The sequence below is a fragment of the Vollenhovia emeryi genome, unplaced genomic scaffold (assembly GCF_000949405.1).
Source record: "Vollenhovia emeryi isolate VEMERY1.0 unplaced genomic scaffold, V.emery_V1.0 DF939128.1, whole genome shotgun sequence".
NCBI classification, from domain to species: domain Eukaryota; kingdom Metazoa; phylum Arthropoda; class Insecta; order Hymenoptera; family Formicidae; genus Vollenhovia; species Vollenhovia emeryi.
In genome coordinates this window covers 109,903-135,662 of record NW_011967238.1, presented here as the reverse complement: position 1 = coordinate 135,662, position 25,760 = coordinate 109,903, and the positions used below count along the sequence as shown (strand labels likewise).

General features: G+C 35.9%; 1 protein-coding gene across 2 annotated transcripts in view; it reads right to left on the bottom strand.

The window, feature by feature from the left end:
• Positions 1-25,760, bottom strand: part of LOC105568505 — an 82,154-nt gene that overhangs the window by 5,586 nt on the left and 50,808 nt on the right. The window lies entirely within an intron of this gene.

Here is a 25,760-nt window from a genome sequence, read left to right as displayed (position 1 = left end):
AATAAACTTGAGATTAATAATGCCATGTACAAGTACGATTGTTCGTATGTTAAAATATCATTGATATGTTTTTCACGATATAACTAACGCATTACGATAAACGGACGTTTTGGCTCCGTTTGGAGCCAGCTTCAGCGTTAAATGAATTAAACGCGCTTATCGATAACCATTCGACTTTTGCCCTTTTCTCACTCGGAATATAATACCGTTAGATTTTCGTGAAAAGAATCAGTTACGTCCCACAGGACGTAACAATGCTTTTACCTCAAAATCCAATATCTCTTGGATATTTGTCATAACATGTTAAATAACTAGAGCGTCAGACAGAGAACGATTATTCAGCTATCAGAAACATCTGTTTTTCTACGAAGCGTATAATCCCGTTTTGCCCGTCAATTCGCTCAATTCTAATCGGTCGCAGCGGTGATTATGCGATCTGATGTGCTTATTTCCGTCGAAACGGCTGATTATGAGCCTTCGTAACGGCAATCAGTTGCATGTATTTCCACTATTCTTCACGGGCGTAATAACACGATGGAAACAAAAAGATTGAGAATTTCAAAATACATAGGGGAGGAAACAGCAATCGATCATGTCGATATAAATATTTCCACATCCTTTCTTTTTAGATTCTATTTTTCACCACCGAGTCTGAGCGCACACTGATGTGTCGTACCGAATTATCTATTAGATCTACATTTTTAGTATATGGAATTTTAGTTTCTATACTATAATAATTATTAAACTTTATTATACCTAAGGTTTTAATACAAAAATAATTATAATGCAGCGATATTATAACTACGATAGTCCCAATTAATTATGTAATCTACTCTTTAATAAATTTTACGTGACGATCCTTTTTACTCTGCTTTCGCACTTTGCGTTTCTGCATTGTCTTTGCGTTGCTTGTGGATCCAACCTTTTTTTCGAACTGTCAATCGGCGTGACAAAAGCGCTTATTCCAACGCGCAATCTCGTTATAGTGATAAAAGTCGAGCGATAAATCGGCAAACGACCCCCGACTGACGATGGCGCCAGTTGAAGCGACGACGAGGAATTAGAGAGCAAAATGAGAACGTAAATCGTCGCCAAACGATCTCGCGATCAACCTGTACACATACTTCCGCATGAAATTCATTATCCGTAATATTTCAGCCCGCTTTCTAATTATCCCCTCGCTCGATAATTTAATGCATATTTTTTTCATAAATTATAACAAAGAGTGCTTGTAATCCGCGAGCTCCCCTTTCAACATTCTGTACTAATCATTGACTAACAACAATTCTCAGAACTAATATTCGTTTCAAAATTAAATTAAATTGATTATCAATTTAAATTAAAGCCTAATAAATGTTATAATATTTATTACTATTTGATAATACAATAAATATTATATTATTATGTGAAAGATATGAGATCTTTTTAAATAAATTATCAAAAAGTAATAGAAGCTGCATATACACATGTCACAATAATAATCAACGAGTCACGAGAGAGACAAATAAAGTTCTCGCGTCTCTCTCGTACTAACTCCTTCGTAAAACGCGATATAATAAAACAAACTTTTTGGACTTCTTCATAATATAACAGTCTGCAGACCGTCGAGCGCGAATCGTTCATCAATCGCATGGTCGCTCGTTCAGTGTGCGAACTATCGTCTTGATGGCACGCGCGGGAATATATTGAAGGATGGTTTTGCTTATCGTGAGAAAATTTTCGTGCAGGCGCATACATTGCGCGCGAGGATGACGCGAGATATATTCTTTCTCTCGCGAGATGTGCCGCGCAAAATACCTTAGGTAGGCTTAGTGATCAGAATTTACTTCGATAATAGATTCCGAATAATGCAATAAAAAGTTTGAAGTCAGAAAGAGACACCAAAGAAATTAAGAGGAAAAGAGACGTAGAGAACTTTCAAAGTGCGATCTTAAACATTGAAAATCAAGAAAAGTTACTTTCTCGAAATATTCTTCAAAATATTAACAGAAAATAAGAACAAAATTTACTTAACTTAAGTAATATTTAATTCTAGATAAGGATTGACTAAACTACAAGCTGTTTAACTTGTCGGGTCAGCGATATCTGTTGTCTGCTGTCCGTATTGTATAAATATTAATGTTAAATCATGACGATCTTGGAGAGGTCAGTCGTCTTTGTACGGTAAACGAGAGAGACGCGCTGAGACCATCGTGCACTGTGCAAATTGCCAACCTCGTTCAAGTTCGAGACTCATTTCTTACATTGTAATTATATTACATTAATAAAATTGATTGCATTAAAATGCTGCCTACTGCATACATGTATATACTCAGATTCAGCATTCATAATTCGGTAAATTAAACATTGTTGCGGTCTAAGGTGTTCTGCAACGTTTCTTGCTGCGCAAGACAATTCAAGAACAATCGTTAAATATAGAAAAAAAATTAATACCAAACTTGAAAAATAAGACAGATAAAACTTGTACACGACCCTGTGTACTCATGTCGACGATAGATAGTGGATGAAGTAAATGTGTCAAGTAACCGCTGATCCGACATCGTCTTCTTCAGGATAAAACGCTCCTCTCAAGAATTCCCCGTGCAAGTTGCTCCTTCACGCGATCGCGTGTCAAACTTTCGGCTGCTTCGAGATACGCGCGGATAGAAAATAGGATCCTCGTGATTTCTCGCTATGCCGTGGAGAAAGAAAGAGAGAGATATATATATCTTACACTGTATTCCCGACGTGGAAATAAAACATCTAATATAGCAAATAGCGGATCCAAACGTTAGTCGGATAAAGTCTGCCGAGTAGAAGACAATAAAACCGTAAAAGACGAAACCTACGAAGAATAAGATCGATAGACACGAAATTCGAGCGACGGTAACACGTTTACATTCTTTCGGGACGAGCTCTAAACCGAGGCTATACGGGATAGGCAACTGCGCGTTATAAATAAGCTTCGGTTATACACTCATACATATAATACTCATGCATTTATTACTGCTTTCTTCGAGAATGTATCGAATATTCGAGAGGGGTATTTGTATTCATACATATTTCTCTTGCAGCCACGTGAATTTGTAATCTCTCTCGACATCGAAATTCCGGAACAGTACTTACTTAGGCTGCGTTGAAAAATATCACCCGAGTGTCCCCGTGCGTCATTTTATCCTTATTTAACATTCGGTGAGCAACGAGGATAAAATGGGGCACTCGGGTGATGTTTCCGAACGCAGCCTTACATATACAATATGTATGTGTGTTTCTTAGGTTCTTAGATTCTTATGCGATATACCGTTCCGTAACGTTGATCCCCTCAACGGAAACTAAAACTTAAACCCGGTTCCCCCAACCCCCAACAAAAACGGTTCTTATTCAATATATGTATATCACGTACGAGTCTGATAAAATCTTGAATCTGACGTAAGTTTAAATTAGAACAGTCACAGATATGTATCTTTTTAAAAATTGTATCTAAATATAAATTATGTCTATAATTCTTTTAAATTATTAAATTTGTTCTTTCCTGTTTTATCTCGATCTACTCCCCCTTTCAGTTTCTCCAGAGAATTGCCTTTATAAAATTTCTGTCTTTCCCGGATCATTTGAAATAATTATTACACGACACGCAGATATTTCCACTAAAATTTATTAATATCAATGAAAATTTCTTTCATTTTCTATTTACGTTCGTTTTAAAATAATTTAATTTTGTTAATATGTTAAGCATAAAATTCGATGTCGATAATTATGCATTCTATTAGTTATTAAAGATTGTTAGCTTACGCCCCATTAACCGCGTTATATTCTCTAAATACTTTTATTTGTCACTTGTTAATTTCTATATCGATTATCTGTTATAAAAAAAAACTTCTCTTCTTCACTTCTGATAACAATGCTATTTAAAAATATGATGAGTCGCATAAAATTCTAACAATTTATTAAAATTTTCGATGTTTTTTTTAGTAAAGAAATAATTCTTTTATAAGATTTCTTGTTAAACTTTCCAGAGGGCTGATAGTACTTTCCTTCTCAAATAAAGATTGCAATTTTCCTGCCTAGTGCAATGAAATTTTTCTTGGCGCATTTCTTTTACTACGAAAGGATACTATTGGCTCAATAAATACGCCATTTGCTTTGCACGCTCGAATGAATTTGTATGTTATCACTAGGGCTGTGATTTATATGCAATAAAAACAGACAAATATGCACATATATATGTAAATATATTTGGTAAAATATGCAATTAAAAACTGAAAATATGCGAAAACTACCATGAGAAAAAATAAGGAAACCGCAATATACACATAAGTATAAACACAAATAAAAGTAAACAGAGAAACAGTGGCAAGAGGAACATCACATGGCAAATATTAAAAAAGAAAAACGCGTTTTAAAAAATGTTAATTTAAAAATTTAACAACGAACATTAAAAAAGAAAAAACTCCTGACCTATTGGTCCAAAAGGTCGTAATATTTCCATGAATCCAATATTAAACTATTCCAAGAGAACATTTACAGTGGAATAAATACCTTTCTACATTTCCAAGAGAAGCAAAAGCGACCAAAATTTCGCAAAAAGTGGTGAAGCAGCTACTGAACAAACACAAACTCATTGTCAGTCTTCGAAACGGAAGAATGGGAGAGAGCCCGTAGCTCTTTTTCGGGGATTTTTTTTCTTTTGCCTGCTCAGAAACATTAAGGTTTGACGTGCCAAGTGCCGATATGCCGGATATGTAAAAAAATATGCAATTACAATCCGCTTATGCAAAAATATGCATTTATAACAATATATGCACAAATATGCAAAATAAAAATAGCTGAAATTGATTCCAAATGTTTCAAAACATATACAGTTTGTTAAAACTGCATGTTTTAGTTAACCAGGAAAAATATGCAAATGCATATATTTCACACCCCTAGTTATCACGTATCACTATGTGATAAGCACTTCCGTCTTTTTTATTATATATTATTCAACTATTTTCATTAAAAAAAGTGATTTATTCAATATTGAGATTTATTCCTCTGGATCTAATATGTTAAGGGACCTATGATTCGAGAATCATTGCCTTCCTGTTTCAAATCGCAGCAGAGGGCTTCTTTGATCCAGGTCAGCCCAGAGCTAAGTCTTGCCGCAAAACTTCTGCTTTCATTGCCAATCTCAAATGGATTTCCTCAGAAAAAGATCCGGTGACGGGGAAATATCTTTCGGCGAGAACCGCTAATTACGAGAAGAAAAAAAAATACCGAAAGAGCGACACGAATTCGTTTTCACACAGTTTTCACCTGCAAGTTATTATTCCGCGCGACGTAAAGCATGCGTTTTTAAACGCCGCATGTAAATACAGCAATCTCTTCCCTATCTCTCTCTCCCGAGAGGACAGGCAGGATTTTTTGCTTTGAAACTTTTGAAGCCGAGTTTCATTTCTTTCTAATTTGCGCGAAACAACAGGACGAAATTCATATGAGAAATGCTCCAATTCGAATGAGAACAGTTGCGTTATTATATTCGCGGGAGGGACTTTTTCTCGTGCCAATTTGTTCGCGTGTATCGTAAGAGTCGCAATATGTCGAGAAATTTGAAAGACCGTACGCAGAATTTTGTAACACGCGCGAGATAAAAAGCAATATTTCCATCGCATGACGGTCCGAGTTTTCAGGATTCACTGCTAACATCAGAGCGTCTGCAGTTTGCATGGACGATGGTACCGCGGTATGAAAAGAACATCGCGCAGAATAATACAAAACTTCGGTACAACGTAGCCGTCAAGTTTTCCGCGGCGACGGAATAAATCTCGGTGAAATATGCAAAATGGGGTGTACCGTCCCCGACGTCGCGGCATAAAAATAACGCGCGATAATTACGCAAAGATACACCGCTCGCTGTCTTACAGTTAGCGGAACCATACATATTATACCGCAAAGTTCCACGTCACGCAGCGCAGCGAATAGAGCAACTTCGGACGGTGAATCTTCATGAAAGGTGCAAAGTATAGGCCCGCGCTACAAACAGTTCCGTTATTTATAAACTCTCATTTGCATCGTAAGGATATAAAATAAACTTAATATGCTTATAATTTCATATCGAGTGTAATTAGAGATATAAACGTTTTTCGATTTCGGTAGCAAGCAGTAATATATGTACTTGTATGTCACAATAAAATATACGTGTACATATAAGGTGCGTACGTACTGAGCTTTCCATTTAATTCGAACATCGATGACCGTCATGGGACGACGGTCAAATAAATATGTCACGTATTATATTTTTATGCAATTCAATACTGCAAAATTTATTATTGTAAATTAAATGTTTTGTTCCTTTCATATAAACATGTATATAAATTCAATTGACGTGAACAAAATGTCACGTAAAATACGTTTGGCGGTGACTGTGGTAATGGAACATAGACGCGTAGTGGAAGTAACCTTTTGTGGTAATAAAACGCGATCGTTGAAAACGGAGGTCGCAGACAGCCGAAAGAATGAATCGCGGCGTAACAATGTTCGTTCAGCGTGTGGCCCGTGTGATCGAAAACCGCGGGGTTCTCATTCTTTTCCGTTTCTCTTCCCCCTTTTTTATTTTGCATGGACATCAATGCACACAGAAGATTAATTATTTTTCGGTGTAGCAGATGATCCACCTTTTGTCCAGCTTCTGCTTTCACGACGAGATGACTTCATTATGACGCGTAATCGGCGACTTATATACACGTTATTATAGCAAAATCGTGAAAACAACCTGGGGAGACCCCATTTGAACGTTTTCTAAAGAATTTGCAATTTTAAAGGAGTTTTAATAAACGCGCCATGTGCGAGGAATAGGACATTCTTTGACACTTGCGCAATTACAATGAATTATTTATCTGTAAATCTCCAAAGAAAACTATTGTGCCCTAAAAGCAGAGATTATTTAACGTCGGTAAAATAACATTTCCTTTCTATACAAATAAATTAATTAAGATCGATGAACGAATGAAATTGAGCGGACTAAAAATAGAAGCGGAAGAAATATGAGAAAATCTGAAAACTTTGGACCTTCTCGAGCCAAATTGATATATAGGACTTTTTAGTTCAGTTAACACGAGAGCTATCTATTTTATACGTGCTTCGTATCTAAAATTTCGCCTGTATTTCTTTGTTACCATTGAGACGAGGCATTCAGGTAAACCAATCGAATGTTCACCCGATTATTGAACAGTTCGACAGTTAATCGAGATCTCGCGGATAAAATTGCTTCGGAAGATCTCCCGAAGGTCAACAAGACGAGACAGAAACGGAACTCTTAATAGTAAGATGTTTTATATTGGTCAAGTTTAATTCGAATACGTGGTAATCGCAAATTGCCGTACCATAAAACCTATGCAACAGAATTGCACTTAAAAACGCGGTCTAAGAAATTTACAAAAATTGACCAAAAACCTCACGATTTTTTCTTCAATTAATCGTTATAAAAAAATTGCATATAAATCTGTTTTCTTGGACATTTAATTATAGTATTAGTAGCTTTTACATTGTCGCTGAAAGTATTATTATTCATAATTGTGTAGAATAAAATCCGAAACGTTCGCTCCAAATGTTCCGTCGTTGCCGGTTTAATACTCAATGTACAGTTCTCACAGAGCTTCTTTACAGAAAGTATTATGGTACACAGTTTCTCGATTTCTCGCGTCACATCGGCTGCATGCAAATGCAGTTTAAAGTGCCGATGGCGCTACTAACTCAGTGGCAGAAATTTATTAACGGATGGTTGCTTACAATTAGACTCTTCAGTCTTCGACTATTATAATACATATTTATTATAAACTACACTATAAAAAGCACACTAATTATGAAAGATAATTAATATCAACAAATGTAAGTTATTTTTTGTGTGTATACAATGTTGCAGATGCAATATTACTTTCAATACCGTGTAATCTATATTTAAATGTAACTTAATAATTTTGGCAGACTTCCGGTAATTGTAAGTTTCTAAACACGATACTCGTTCTCCAAGGGGAACTAATCGTTTTAATAGTCGATACACGGTACTTTTGTTCACCGAAAAGTCATTATAGACACACCGTTTTCCTTTTCCATTTCCCACCAGGTACATACAGGCACACCAGATGCATACAAATGCATTCTAAAGCATTAACGGCGCTACGAAGTCAATGGTAAGTGCTATCGTCTTTCTGCACCGAGATGACATCTGAGCACGTTCGTCGAATATATAACGCCCCGAAGGAATCAACGGAATTTATTGCAATGGCAATGACAAGTAATGGTCATTGTAAGCTAGTTATTTTGTTACTTTCAAGTAATAGAAATGAGTCAGTTGGAAGTCCATAAATTCCATTTCAACCATTTTACAGACGCGTAAACGTCCGCGCGGTTATTTATGATCGCCAAGCATTGCGGATTTTATATTTTTACGCCAGTTGGAACGCTCGATTCATCGCGCAATGGTGAAAGAATAATTATCGCACTCACAACGATGAAATGTTACATTACCTGAGAAAGAGAGAGAAAGAGAGAAAGAGAGAGAGAGAGAGAGAGAGAGAGAGAGAGAGAGAGAGAGAGTCTTAAGTTTATTAACAACGTTTTGAGTTAAGATCAAATCAAAGAGTTTTAGGAATAATATTCATATTTTTAATATTACACAGGTAAAAATTGCAGTAAAAAGTTACAAGAAATGCCTCTCTACATTCTAATACCTCTCAAAACTTTGATTCGGAAAAGATTAATTCCAAAAATTTACCAAATAAAAAATGAAACACGTGTTATTTGGTTTAAAAAATTACTCCCTATAACTTTCAAAGCTGTAGAAATAGTCGATATTATATGGCGTCAATCTTAACTCATCTAAAACATGTCGTGCAACATAATTTTTTGTTGCTTCGTCGAAAAAGTCCTTTTCTGCGTCGCGGTTCTTTTTTAACTCGAGCTCGAGGTTACAAATTGACGGACATTTCGGCGCCAGCATGTAAAATTAGCGAACGTCGCAACTCGCAGATCGCACTCGCGATTTATTTTTTCGTTGCATCCACGGTCGACTGTCGCTGAATTTATTCTCGCTTATTGGCCGCCACCCAGGTCTCCGCCCATTCTCCTGTTGCCGTCGCACTTGTTAAAAAGTGCGACGTGTAAAAAATAGACTGTAAACTGGAGTGATTTTCGTGACTGCAGTATTCCAATAATAACGCCCGAAAGGATAAATCTGGATTCAGAGCGATACAATGCCGTATTAAAAATAGAGCCAAGCAACTAACGACATTGTTATCATTGTATTTCAGCTCATTTCAGTGCATTCGCGAAAATCTGACAAGCGTATTCCTTTAAACTTCACGTTATATAAATCTTCATAAAATTGACCGCCTACTTTCATACAGTACTTCTCATAAATCAATCTCTGAAATATCCTAGGACTATAAAACAAATTCTTTTCGTTAATTTCATAAATTCTTTAAATTTTAAAGTAACCCTAAAATTTTATCCTATTACATCATAATATCTTATCCAGAGACGCGATAGCGTTTTGTAACTTTGCCACTCACATAAAGTTTGTTGGTCCTTAAAAAAAAAGTTATTTCTTTATTGATTTAACAGACATATTTACCTAACATACTTGGTTTTTATTTTACTTACTTTTTATATCATTAAATTATATCTATTTTTCAATCATCATTTTTACAAAGTACTGTTATTTTTATTGGATAATAATTCTATTCTATTTGTAAAGTGTCATAATCAGAGTGTTTTCCTGCGTATCCTCTAGCATTTTACGTTCAAGTATTTGTCTTTACATACGCGTGCAACGTGTACATAATAAGCCGATTTTATGGTAAATGTAGAAAACATCAAATACTTCCCAGAGGAAATCGTTCACGATGTACCTTTTTTTATCCCGGAAAAGTTTCCTGCGGGACACGTATAATAAACGCAATCGAGAAACTACTTTCGAAAATTGTGAACCGTCTCGGCGAAACTTTGCACAATTGCACATAAAAGCTGCAAGTTAGCAACATTGTTGTGGACACGCAAGTAACTTAATATACGCATTGGCACTCAAATGACGCTATTCGACGAATAAAACCTGTAATTTTGCAAATTACTGTCGGAACGAATTTGCAAACTCATTAATGAAAAAACGACGGCGATATTTAAAACGACAGACGATAATATCGTAAATATTTCATACAAGCACTGACAAACTCAATTACCGTGATATTAAAATGGATTCTATTACGAACTTTGTGAAAAAAAAAGTTTAATTAGAGCATAAAGTTTGCTGCTGTTACACGAATCTTAAGGATTTTAGTATTTTAATCACCATGGTGGTATAAAAGTTGCTATAATCCAGAGATTTTATGTGACATTTACTGTATAAGCTGCAATATTGATTCCATGCATGCAAATTCAGATTGTATACACCGTGTATCGATTAATGTGGTTACTTGCACGATGCTTCGCCGACGGATAAATGTGATTACGTTAGGACGGAAGTGTTATATTTGCTGAAATTCAATTAGAGAGATGAGAAATGCATCACGCCCAATGCTGTCTCGAAGACAATCCGTCGCGTGAGCGATTTGTCATTGAAGTTGTTGACGAAAACTGACATCCAGCGGAAGGACATTCGATGACTAATGCCAGACGCAATTTTCAAGCAATATCGCGTGTATGGAAGGAACCTTTACAAGTTATTAATTACTATAAAAGATCACTTATTAACTATTGCGAAAATTGCAAAATGCTGGAGGACTTTGCGACTTATTGTTAGTCTAGTCTCTATGCGCAAATAAGAGGTGAGGCGGGTATTATATTGTATAACACCCTGTATATATAATATATGTATATATATTATTATATTGATAAAATGATTAATTTTAATATAAAAAATAAAAATAATTATATTAACAAAATATATATATAATAAAAGAATCTGCATTATTAGGAGATAAAGTAATTGCCGGTAATTCCGAGACATCGTCGACATCCTGTAGAAATGCAGCTTAAGATTATCAAGGGAATGTTTCATTACGAAATACATCGCTATGCAATAGCTATGCAGATAGACATTGCATTGTCGACTTCCAAACTGAGACTACTCATCAAGCAACTAAACTTTGTTTGGAATCAACATGCGGAGAATTTACCCGCGAAAAGCGGAATTTCATAAATAATGAGTACACGAATCTCTTGACACAACAGAATTCTGTATCATTAATTTAATTGTGTCAGGGAATTATCTTATTTTACGCATACGTTGACTTAAGAAAATGTACTTTCGGAAAATATAATATCGTCACAAATGTAACATGAAAAATATGATATCGTTCTGCAGCGAGAAATCTTAAGATATGTCAAGATAAAATTCAAACATCATTAAAATAATAAAAAGTAAGTTTAATATATTTTTCATATTTTATATTTTTGTACAGTTTAACAAATTGTATTGAGATTATTCTAATTAACTTTGAATGCTTCTATTTCTAAATTAACTTACATCGGTCCATTGTTTTGAGCAAACGCAAACTGTAAATATTCGCAGTCACTTTGTAAACAAATTGACGTGGGATATTAAAATATCGAAGTTATTCGTTGCACGACTCTGACCTTAGCGTCGAATTGAAAAACAAATTAAGTCGTACGAGCGCACGCGGTAGACTTTAATCTAATCGGAGTGAGCCCGTAGTGAATGTATTTTAACTTGGCGAATTTAACTACAATTTCAGGCCAGTTACTCCAAACACCCTGTCCGCCTCGATGTTACTTACGTGTGTTGAGAAAGTTAATGCAACGCGATGATCGGCCGCAGTTCCGTTTCGATATGAATCATATATGTATATGTATAGCCCAATTCTATCTACATTAGACTCCACTTTATATCACCGGTTGCCTGATTTCTCTTAGACAAACCAAAGCTACATCGCAAGATTTAACAAGAAAGCAAAGTGAAACAAATTAAAATACGATTTTTGTCAATTTAAAATAATAACTCTGTGAGCAAACAATCTCATCTGTGCATTTTTGTTAATTAGTACAAATATACAACTATGACAGAATTTTAACGAAAATAGGAATTAAACTTCAATAAACCTAACTATGTTAAATTTAATGCGAATAAATGCGGATGACTCTACGGATGACATTAAGTCTTAAAAAATATTTAACACTATTATTTTTATCCGTAATCTTGGGTGTAACGTCTTAAAATTGTTTTAACTTCCGTAAGCCTTCTCGGCAAAAAGGAGATCTTTTTAATAAAAAGAACAAGAGCATGTTTACTATTTAATTACTATTTAAAAGTATAAATATGTACTTTTCCTTAATAATTTATTCCTCCATTTATGTACAAGTTAAAATTACTCTACATTCAGTTTTAGATTAATTAGGTGATATACGTTAAACAACTGACAATAAAAATTGCATTGAAAATATATAAGCTCTTAGAAAAACTCGATCGCTCGATGAAGCATGTCCTTAATTCACTCGCTTTCGGATTGTTCGGTGTGTTACTTTATTCGCTCCGCAATGCGACTAGCATCGTCGTAAACAAACATAAATTGATTGCGAAGTTTCACCGGCGGTCTCCCCGGTTGCACTCCCTATTTTGCACAGAAACGCGCTTACACCCGGCACAGTGGCCTCACTTTAATTGTATCTACCAAGTCCGGCTTTAAACAGATCTATTCTACTGACAGCAGAAAGTTACACACGCGGACATGGCAGATGACATTTTTTACGCGCTATGCCACACGCGCTATTCCGACGCTATTCACGGCAAATACCATGAAGGAAAAAGTTGATAAAACAGTTGACGCCCCACGTGTATTTTTACGTCGCATATTTATAAGTTTAATAATTTTAATAATTTTTCATTAATATGCCTTTGCGCGTAAAACGCCACATTCATACTTATTGCATGCAATTACGTGCATTATTCTGCATATAAATTCATATTTTCTATTCCGCGTGTAAATTTATATTTGTGCAGTTGCAACGTTACATTCGTGATGTTAAAATTCGTACTTGATACATTGCACTCGAAGAATTCACTAAAGACCCTTGTGTTTTTAAGTAAGAAAACACCTCAACTGCTTACAGTAATGTCCTGACAACTTGTGCAATTTTGCGAATCAACCTCTACTCCAAGATTTAATTAATGCAACGTTGTAAGCAACGTAGTACGTTGTACTACGCGATTATGCTGCACACCTATTTATAAAGTTCACCGCAGATACAAGGGAGTTAATTTAATCAACAAATGAAATTAACAACTGAAGCGATCAAATCGCATTGATTACAAAACTTAATCTGGCAATCAGATTTAATTAACGTAATGTCAACTCCGAGTATTAATTGTCGCAACGGATTACGATTTAAGCTAATTAGTAACCGGAACCGACTATGTCTACTTATCAATGACATCAAGAAGCGATTCAAGAGTATTTTAATCAGATAACTCGTAACTTTCCAATTTCGCTTACTACTACTAGATTATTATCTAGGCCAAGTAATTGCTCGAATGTAATTTCTCCTTACGATCGTCATTTATAATCAAATTATGGAATGTCTTTGAATCTCTTTACAAAAATAGATAATCTTCAATTAATATTAATTACTTTATCGATCGATACAGTTTAACACAAATTTTCTGAAATTCTCCATAAGAGTGATAGGATTACAAGTGACATTTAAGTGTAATCCAGGCGACACACATGTCTAAAAACCGTCATGAAGATATCTTTAAGACATCTTTTAGATATTACATGTCTAAGAGACAACCTAATGACGTCTTAAAGATGTTTTCAGACATGCATGCTGTGTGGGAATATATTATATTTTGACAATGCATTTAACGGTTTGGCTTATAATTTCGTTGACAGCGGAAAGTCCGTTTTTTAACAGAAATGTAGATTTATAAACAAGACTAAGGCGGCGCTCGGCGAAAACAAATGTTTCTACGGTCCCGTAATTTATAACGTATTTATTCTGTGAAAAGCGTTACGGATAAATAATGAGAATTAGGAGGGGGACCGAGTTAACACTACAAAGATCACTATTTCCTCGCGAAGGTATTTGGACTTCCCCCTCGCACAACCGAATCCATTACGTCCCGCTACCGATTCTAGACTGATCGAGAGGGAAAGAATTTGTGATAAAACTCGTGCGGGCATGCTAATCGATTGCTTGCTTGCTCGCCGAATGACACACTCGATTTAACCCTGATCGGTTTCTGATAATACTCGATTTATTCGGAACACTCGTCGCACGTTCTGTCAGGCCTGTTTCGTTTTTCGATCGAACTCCATCATGACCGACGCTATTAGAGATCAATTTCTCGTGTGGATGTAAAGAAAATAAGCCTAAATTCTCAATGTACAAATATGTAATCAATACGTTTGACAAATTTTTGGAATTTTACGATACCGATATTTATCGGTGCTATTATATTTATGTGCAATATTTTAATTGATAATAACAAACGTTGATAATGTAATTAGTATTAATTAGAAACTGTCAGTGTAAGGCTACGAATCGTTAAAAATCATTGCACTTAATTACAATACCATTTCCAAAGCTGTTTAAAATGTAATTACGGCAGAACATTTTTATTGCTCGCTCTAAGCTATGTTATAATAAATGCCGTTTTCAAAATCTGATGAAAGGTTTTTACCCAAGTAAACAGAACTGTAGGGCGAAAATAATTTACGCGCGTAATTAATGGTCGTGAACTTGCAGAAAAGTAGTCATTTTTTTTTCACCCTCCCGGGTTTGGTGGAATCCAAGCGTTCCTCGACTCCCTCGTTTCATTAGTGTAGCCTATTAAAGTGTATAAAGCAATCGAATAAGTAAATATTGTTTAGATATCGATTCTAGACAATTAAAAGACATACCAACTAGCAACTGTCTGCTGCTCTTTGTCGATAAAAGAGAATTGTTAATCCTACATTAACAAACATATTATGCAGTGTTTGTAAAAGTTTAAATCAAAGCTGAGAGAAAACTTCAGGCAAAACGAATAAAGCTGAGAAAGCACTCAGGTAAAATAAACACGAAAAGTCGTTTTAAATTAAAAAATTATCTATACAGAATTCATAATTCCTAATAAAATACTATTTATAATCTTATCAGATATAATAGCCGGTATTCATAGTCGATTCTTATTTCAAAATCATCGTAAGCGTTGTCTTAAGACGCTAATACGGCTCTGTGATTGGTTGAAAACGCATTAAGATAATCTTAAATATAAGAACGGACTATGAATACCGGCCTACCTGTATCTTTGACGTATACATAATTTAATATATAGTTTACATATGTATACCTTTTGAGTCTTCATATGTTTTACATTATATTATACGGTGCACAAAATGACATAATATTCTGTTTAAAGCTCTGTCTGAACAGAATCGTTTAAAATGAGCTTAAGCTAACAAAAAGCCCGAAGATATTTCTGAACGAGAGCAATTAGAGAGGACCCACGCCGAGACATAACTCAGGCGAGTCAAGTGGTCGTAACGAGCATTTCCCGATGCTCATATTTAGCTCGTTATTACCGGGAAAGTCGTTGGGCGAAAGGGGCAATGGGGGTAAGAGCGATTCAACGCATTGATCAAGCATTTAATGGAGCTAACAAACTCACGGTCAGCTAACTTGTCGCCGCGAAAGTCGTTGATATTAAAACCGTATCAGACCTCTATGGCGACGGTTTCAATGTGACAGGAATGTAGCAGGATGCATTGCAGAATGGGTTACAGAATGTGTTGCGAAACTATTCGCGAGCGAGTCGGGGAAATTGGGTTTTGCTTCGTTATACGTCGCGCGAGTTGATAGTTGTCTATCGTACCCGGTCGCATTATCGTGTTACCTCATCGGCGCTCGAAGGCCCCGAGTGGGAAAGGACGAAGGACTCGCGGGACTGGAGAAAGCTCTCGTTATCATATCGGAGAAACTGTGATCGATATTCCGTGGGCGAGAATGCATGGCGCTACGGAGACGCATCTGTCGCGGCGGTCAGTTTCAATACTGTACTCTATTTCTCGATTATTTTCACCGGACTATCACCGAACTACAAGGACGTAATTTATTCGAGTTTTCGTGCGAAAACGTAAATGCTTCCTTTGATTTGGTACCTGAAGCAAGACCCGACGAAGGATAAATGATAAGATATCAAGTCTCTTTCTCTCGTCTTCTCTTTCTTATCTATGCGATGTAAAATAAGGCATTGAGATTTAATGCAGGTGGAAATATAATAAATCATGTTCATTGAACGAAAAAACAATATTAAATAAAAAGTATGTAACATATTATAATAAGAACTTATAGATTGAAAAAAATATTCATAAATGTAACACGATATTATTGTATTTTTAAATAATTTAAATTAATAATTTAAATTTAAAAAAATGTTCAATAAAAGATTAATTAATTAACAAGAACAAGACTTCAACTTTTACTGTTACAAAGTAACTAACTAAGATATTGATTCAAATAACCGTAATTGCAATTATACTATAAAAAAAAGATTAATTGATGCCATGCATTACAAAATTCAAATTATGCTTCTCCTTCACATTAAAGGCCTTGGCACCAAAAAAAAATAAGTTACATCCTTTCGTTATGATACCGAAATGTAATTGATACCATTTTGCCGAGAACGCAATAGTGCTATTAAGGTAGCTTTTATCCCGCCTCTCTCTATTGTTCATTTTCTGGATATGGATAAAAGCCAGAGGGTTGGCTCTAAAGCTCTCTACTCAGGCAAACAAATTTCTGACATACCCTTTCGCATACGCATCATCCTTAACCTTTCTATAAATTTGGTTTTTCATGTTTCTTCATGTTTACATTCTGCATCAATTTCCTGTGAAATTTTCAGTTCCTAAATAAAGAATAAAAAGTCGTAAAATAAAAAAAAATTTTTAACGTCGTTTAATAACTTAATTTTGTTACGGATAAACTGATTTCTTTTTGTGAAAAGTACTTGTACATTCTATACTTATACCTTAATTAAAAGAAATATATAAAATTATTAAAATGCAAATGACAGGAATCGCAGAAAGTTGAACAACGGAATTCTGAAGGATAATCCGAAAGTAAAATTTCCAACAAGATTTAAGGATATATATCCAGCAAGTTGAGAAGCGAGAAAGTGTGGACTGAAATTCTTTAGAAGTTATCGGGGTAAATTATAAGAGACTGAAAATGCGATGTTGTGTGTCAGAAGGACAAGACAAAACTGTGACTTGGAACTGTCATCTGGACATTAAATTTCGATGTAAAGACTCTAATATGGCACACCGCAAAAACATTGTTACATCTTAACTGTAGGTTTATTTCTTATGTACACGTAACGTTTAATATTTAAAATTGTATAACACACTGAAGACGACCTGATTAAAAGTCGAAACGTTTGTATTATTTTTACAAATAGAAATTTTTTACACGTACAGCAGTGTCTGGTTCGTTGGCTCCTTTGAACGTTAATTTATTTTATCAAACTGCGTTTAGAATATAAAGAAAGTCCCCTATTATGAGATAGACTCCTAATATGAGATAGCGGGAATTTCTGCTAAATTAATAAGCATCGTCTGTTGGTTCCACCGCGATTTATTGCCCTTGGAGTGAAATCTGTTTAGTGGAAAATTGATTGTTAGATCGTGTAAACGTTGCGAAAACAGATTTGCGATTGCATTTGGACGTTGAAAACCTACTATCTCATATTAGAATCCTGTCTCATAATAGAGGACTTTCCTCTATTTCACGCGAGAATAAAAATTAAGTGTATGTACGCGAAGAGATATTCTAGAGCAGTGTTTCTTTTTCCCAAGCCATTTTCACTTTACTAAAACCACTGCCGCGTGTACAAAAGCGATACGACGGCTGTTTCGATTTCACGTGAATGCACTCTATATAAACGTTCGTCCGATCGTGCCGTTCTGCGTAACTGCAGATGGCACGACATTGATGACCCTCATCTGAATAAAATATGGCTTAATATCTCTCCATTCTCATCCCCACGAGCAAAAAAGCATACGGGGAAGACGCGTACAAAAAAAGATTTCATTTCGATGCCTAACATCCATTACGCACATTCTTCCTTTGAAAATAAATCAAATAAAAAAAAACACACACATCAACCTGGTCATCAGATATTTTTAAGACAGCTGTGAGAAATGTTTTTCCAATGTGCGTCCCTGTATACAACTTCGTCATTTGTATTGAATTAACTCGTTCTCAAAATTTATGCGAGCGTTTAAACAAATTTAATAAACTACCGTGAAATATCTTGTACGGGAGATATCTACGTGTGTAATTATATATACGTATAATAATAACGTATAATTTATCGATACACATACGTGTATGAAGACATAAAATTGTTTGCATATGTATCTTTTGTATGCCTGTTGATTTGCATGTTTTACATGCAAAATGTAAATTCGTAATTTAAATGTATACAAGCCACTGGTGAAAGCTTTGCATTTTTATATCTTCGAGGACAAAATGAGACATAACGTCCTTCCTGTACGATAAACCATTCCCTTTGACTCGCGTACGTTCACTCGCTGTGCTTTTACGCGGTTATAAAGGAAAAAAAAATTCATTCGCGGCTCTTTCTTAAATGAAGAGAGCCCTGTCAAGCAGTGACATACATAGAGATTGAACCTTGAAACGTTCTAGAGACTTTGTCCCGTGTCTTGTAAAAAAAACGTCAGAAAAGATTCAAATGTCTTTTGAAAAGGAGGAAACACAATGCGAACAAAACTTAAACAGATATAAAATGTCTCATATGTCTCGTATGAAATATTTTTGTTGAATCTTCATCTCGGGTTTAGTGACAGTTATTACATTTTTTTAGAGATGCTTAATAATTCAAGATAATTTAATATCTCACTAGACATTAAGTAATGACCGTACGATAGAGAAAAATGTAAAGCAAAATAAACTAATTATTTAACGTCACATTTCTAAGCAAGTTCAACTTCTGAATATTGCCTGCGATATTCTTCTTTATCGCAGATGACAGGAGCAATGTAAATAATATAATTTTCTCTGATTCCGTTACCTTAATATTTTATTGTCAATCTACTGAATAAGAATAACGGTGCCTAAAGGAGGGATCTTATATTTATAATGTTTCCGGAAGATGAAATGGCAGCAGACGAAAGACATACGACACGTATGGAAATCGCGCGGATGAAGAATGCCGTTCTCATTCTAGAAAAATGTGAATGAGCCGAGCGGAAAAATGCGAGGCTTCGCCGGGAGGGGAAAACATCGAGATACGATCGGTATTCCGCAGAGGCATACGCTGCGAGTAGGTATACCTGCCGCGAAAGAAACATCAATCGCGCGAAATCTCTCACATAATTTTTTACTGAGCCTGGCAAAGGAATTCCGGTAAGGGATATGGAAGAGCCTGTTCCTCTAAGCATTATGAATTCAGGTTAAAAACCTAGCAAGTCAACGTGGCGCCTACCGCCATTTGTAAAAGTCCACAATGGTATATTTCTAATATAAAATTTTTGAATAAAATTATCCCGATATTTGTCAGTAAACGCGATTTCTCTCGCGAAATTTTTATAATTCCGCGCCACATCCGCCAGATCTCAATTTTCCCTGTGCTCGACGTGAAATATTCAAACTAATGAATTTACGCGTTTAAACCGCTTATGGCGTTTAACCGCTGACATAAATAGATTTTATCAATAATACTTTTATAAGTCCGCCACAATTGCGGAATTAAACTTCGGTGCATTTTCTCCCCCTCCCCTTTCCCTCCCCCCGTTCGCTTTTATAGTTTTCCATACGCTGGGTGAAAATCCCTTACGGCCAGAATAAAGAAAAAGGTCAGACGCTAGCGCTACTTATGGATTTCGCCGTTGGCACCCGAATGTCTGGCTTCTGGCTCCGCTTTGGCTGGTCGAGTCGATGATTCACGGAAGACACAGCTTGCTGCAAGTACGATTCTACGTGCGCGCAATCGTATACACAGGGTGTTCCAGAAGCAGTAGATAATAAATAAAGAACTTTTCATGAGTTATTTTATAACAGTCGTCCATTAAAATTGTTAGACAATGAATTATTGGTATTGCTCTATTAATGAAGCTTCAGCCTCTGTACAAATTTAATATAGAATATCATGAATTTAATCATAGTAGACATGTTTGTATCTGAGGCATCTCAGTTTCTTATTTAAATCAGTTAACTTAGTTCAATTTAATTAAGTGCAGGATGCAACAACAACGAAATTTTCAGACATTTAATTATCAAGGTGTTTTACGTTGAAGATAAAAAAAACTGTAGCTAATAATTCGCATGCAACAATGACGACGGCAATGGTGCAAGGTTTTCACGAAATTAATTTTAATCGTATGTATTCTCAAATCAACAACGGTCAAACACCCAATGTATTACCCTGGCAATCGATTGCCGAAGCTTGCTAGAAAAACATTTGCGATTTATTGCGCGCGAAAATTGCAACTTTGGCCGCCAAGTATTCTCGAGTAGTTCGCGTTGTCGCGGATATACAAAGTTAAACTTTCGCGTAAATAATGTTGTACCGCGGTCGCTGAAATATCGCGTCATGTTCAACCTCGTACACAGACTATCACTGCCTTTAGAAAATTAAATTGCTTATCATCTGAAACTCCCGAATAGCCGACGCTTTTTCAAATTTTCAACTGCTCAAACAATGCTATCGCGTCGCAACATTAAATAGTAGACTGTGGGAGAGCCGATACATATAAAAACTTTTTACAATTAGATTTGCGCTAAACGTGAAGTAGTCGCGTCAAATGGCATGTAACTGTCACAGTTCAATAAAAGTAAAAAACTCGTTTGACTAAAGAGATATCCTAGTAATACGATTCTATTGATTTCTTTCCCGTTCTAGTCTACAGAAGACGCAAATTTATTTCCTCGGATTTTCGGACGTTTCTCCCGCCAAATTTATTGCAAAGGTGAAAAAGCGCAGATTTTTCGAACACTTGGCGAAAAACTTTTATGCGATGCAATTGACAGTTTTTCATCGTGCGCTATCGATTCAAGTTTCTAGTTACGTGTACATTCAGGAGCTGCCTTAAATTACAAAGTTTGTCATTGGCGAAGCCTGAAAGCCTTGCCACATGATAGACGAGTATCAGACTCTACCCTGTCACGGTGCTCTAATATTATCCTAGGGGAAATAAGTCGCCGTATGCAGAATATGTTGGAGAAAAGCTTCTTAACTTCCCCAATAATATATACATATAGCGTGACTGGTGCTTTTTATGACGTACGACGCAATCACTTTTCATGCGGAGGCAACGTAATTAGATAAGTGATGACAGCAAAACTTTCTCTAAAAGTGTACTAGCCACCAGCGGTTTTCAGCACGGCCGATTATTTTCAGCCACGAGAAAATCTCAAGTAACGCCAGACTTAAGTCAATAGTCCGGCAGTAATCAGATGAATAATCATTTCAAGCATTAATATGGCAACAATGTGTCCTTTTACCACTCCACGGCTGAGATATGAACAATGTTAGAATATTGAGACGGGAAACTTATAGTCAACCCAACTGGCTAGTTATTTAATTACACAATGTTTCGACCCTATTCTTTTCGGTCCTTTTCGAGTGATACTGCAAATCAACAACAGCAACGCAGTTATGAAATAATGTAGGTTAATAAGTAAAAAGGATTTAGTTAAAAAGTTAAAAGTTAAGTAACGCACCTAAGTCTGTCATCGCACCTAAGTCTTTACCTCTTTTAATAATTTTATCCAATTTTTTTGGGACAGTGTATTTGGTGTTTAGACCTGTTTTTTATTAATAAACTGAGCAAAAGTACTATTTAAAAGTCAATCGGTGCATTATCACTGAAACTGTTATAAGTATAGCACTGAATCATTCATCGTGAATCAGTGAATATTCACTGTTTCCAGAGATAATCCACTGATTGACTTTTAGAGAGTAGAGAATTTTATCAGGCAATGACAATATAAAACATATTTACTCAACTGCATTTGTGTCGCGTGAAAAGTTGATAATTGACAAGATCTAAGAAACTTTATGAAAAAATGATAAAAGATTGATTAATAATTTAAATTTCTGCATCAGAAAATTAAATCTCTCAGCATGCGCTTGCATTGTACCTTTAAAGAGATCAATTGCATATCTCTTGCGGCTATGTCAATGCCTTATTGCCAGTGCTTTTGAAAAGACGTCGACGGCCAATTCACCAGTGCCGTTCCACTTACAGAACATACACGATGTCCCACGTGTGTTACATGATTTATGAAATTTAATACCTCTGTATTAAACGCCTCGGTTAGCACGGTATATATTCATACGTCATTTAGGGAAAGCAATTATTTATCTTGCGCCCTGAAATCCATCGCTATCTCGGGGACAGTTCTAAATTAAGATGAAAGCTAAGAGAGATGCAAACACCATGTGAGAATTTTGGATAAGTAGATACCAGTAAAACTTTCCCGGCAGCAAGGGATGCAAATAAATTGCTTAATAATTAATAATTTTTTTAGATTAATAAAGGATTGATTTAAAATTGATTACGTACAACGTATTTGTTAATATTCAAGAACAGAAAAAATGTAAAAAAATGTTGATGCTTAATATCAGTTACTTTAACAAATATCTAAATTCTTTTTAGATTGAAAACGAATTTTTTCATTATGTGCTATATCTTGTTGAAAAATGTTTCAAAATGTTTCAATGATAGCCGACGCAATGACGTTTTCGCTGATTTATACTTTAATATATTAAAAGGTTTCATGAATTTTTGGATAATTTTCCGCGAGCAATCAGTTTATCCTGTAAATTTTAATTTAATTTGCCCGAAAACGTTGACGCATCGAGTACATATTGCACTGAGATAACAAACAAACAAACCAAAGGTCGAGATAAATATTGCCACTGGCGTTTTACAGACGAGTCGAGTAAAAAAAAGGTGCATAAACACAAGCGACGTGATCGCATTGGAAGGCTCACGGTTCGAAAAAAAGCCCACAAACGTAGGCAACGTGGTTGGAAATTTAAAATTTGGCATTCAGATAGATTGATTGAAACGAGTGATCGTTGATTTGCGCGATGCCACCGAACGAAATGTAATTAACGCGTTCGCGAGTGCTTTAACAAGCTTCACTTCACCGCGGATTGCCTTTGCTTCATTGGAAACACCGACATCACCGCACGTGTGACGCAAATTGCCCAAAGCTCGTTGCCATTACAGGCCAAATGATTTGCACGCGACGCTAATGTCTGAAGTGAACCTCGTGATTTCACTACAAAATCTGCGATCCTCATCTTTACGTTCTCTCGAGCTCCTGTTAAATACATCGATTGAAGATTTAGAAATAAAAACTCTTCAATCGGGGAATATTCAGTAAGAGCGTAAAGAGATGCGCTTGCATGTAATGGATAAAATACAAGGGGAATTTTTGTTTAGCGAAACAGGAAAGATTTCTCTCCAAATGGAATTATAGTGCGTCGCGACTGCTCCTCGTCTTTACTGCCGTCGATTTAAGGGGCACGATACTCAGAGGTCGTTAAAGTAATACTCCGCATCCGCCTGCGGCGACGGCGATCCATCCTTCATCTTCTCGTTTAGCGTATACGAAACGAATGGCGCGATCGCGATCGCCAGAATCATCTGGCCCCGCATATTTATAGTCGATTCTCGAAGAAAGACTGCTGCATTCTAAAAAAACAAACGAGATTTACGGTTCCCGAGAATTGCGGGCCTCAACAACCATTTAGTTTAAGTCATTTTGAACTGAAACTTTAATTTCGACAACCCCGGAAAAGGATTCCTGGAATCTCGTTAAAAAAAAATTGGACTCATGGCCGCGAGAAATTATTTCGAGATCCTGTCGTGCGGTACCGTCTTAGGTGTGCGTTCCATAAAACTGATTAATCGACGAGCGTACGTAAGCGAACAATATCTATGCAAACGATCTATCGTGCTGCAGTCATGTCCATATTGACACGTGAAACATACCTGTATAGTGATATGCATAAGTTAGAACCGACCGATAGAGAAGATTATATATACCAAAAAGCTCCGACTACTGTTCTACTCCGTAGACAACTTGTTATTTAAAATAATAGCTTACGCAAAAGATACCAAGAGTACAACGTTATTTGTGTATTTTCTGTGTGCACGCGCGCACGCGCAATAATCAATGTTAGTTTTATGATATAAAAAAAATTGAAATTAAAGCTTTCAACGCACGCGGAGTACAATTCAAGAGTGGCATTAGTGTTTTTATTTAGCGCAGTTATTGAAATGCACAAATATTAAACATGATAAGGATACGAAAGATAGAGTTGAATCTCAGATATTCCCGGATATCGAAAATGGAAATATCTAATTTTTGTATCCTATTCGTGAATGTATGAGAATCGTACGATTGAACGGTGAAATCGCTTATTTTTCCATATTGCGGTGTAACCCTTTCGGAATTACGCAGCGCAACGTAAATCTCCTAACTTGTATATGGCACTCGTTCTGTACGAGAGAAAATACAATTCTCCGAGCTTCTCCGAGGAATTCGATTGAACCGGCGATGTGAATGGCGTCACGAGATTTTGAGCTGGATTCTTCTCCCAACATTCGAGAACGGAAAGAGACGAACATGCCTCTTCGGTGAAAAACACCCAGTTTCCTTTGCGCATACACACATATACGTGTGACCTTTCTAACATTTTCAATCGAGCATTTTAAAGTCAATCCCCTACGCTTTCTCGCATTAACTTACAATTCTTAAATCAAGGTATCTAATTATCTTTCGTTTGCAATGAGAATAACAGACTACAGACTCGATCACGTGGCAGCTCGATCAGTTAGAAATTCGATTATACATTCGAAGTTATAAAAATTAAGATTGAATCGAGCATTTCCTCTTAATTACACGTTTATATCTGTATATTCTGTATATTTCTATATAATTTTTCTATTATAGAATACACGCTAAAGTGGCAACATTTCTCACGAACCAAATGATTTGTGTACTGTGGTTGACAGTATTTTGATCATTCGGGAATCGGCTACCCACTGAACTCTCTGGCAATCCGTTATATCAAACGGCGAGTTTTCATCTGTATTGTGATTACACGAACTGGACCGGCGGCGGCGGCGGCGACCGGTGAAGACCGCGTGAATTATAGCTATCGTTTATTCTTCCGTTGCGCTGCTCGGTGCGCGAATACCGAAAGATATCGCGATTATATTTCTTCTTTTCAACGCGCTCGAGGGCGAGTGCCTTTGCACTTTTGAATTTCGGCCAAATATTGATGACCCGCTGATTAATTGCGACAAGTTTGGAGATTCCAGATCGTATACTCTTTATTCCCGAATTTCTCAGCTGTTCGATTAAGCTGTTGTAATGAAAAATGATGTAATAATGAAAATAGACTAATAATTGCACTCCTCTATGCGCACATATTGCTACGTATTTGATTTTCAACTTATTACATCCAATATATATATACGATGGCAAAAAAGTAAAACTTATTTGTCATTTTTTATATTCTATGTTTTTGAATGCAGTTTACTTCAATTTTATTTTCTTTACACAGTAGAGAAAACTTCAGGCTAGAAAAATAAAATATCGAAGTTGCAATGTTATACATATTGCAGTTTTTCTCACGCTGGAGGCTAGAAGTCAGAATTTCGTCGCAAACGATTTCGGGGTTTTCCTCACATTTAAGCTAATCCACGACAAAATCTAAATATAGATCACGATATTACATGCACAGATTAACGTCAATTTAA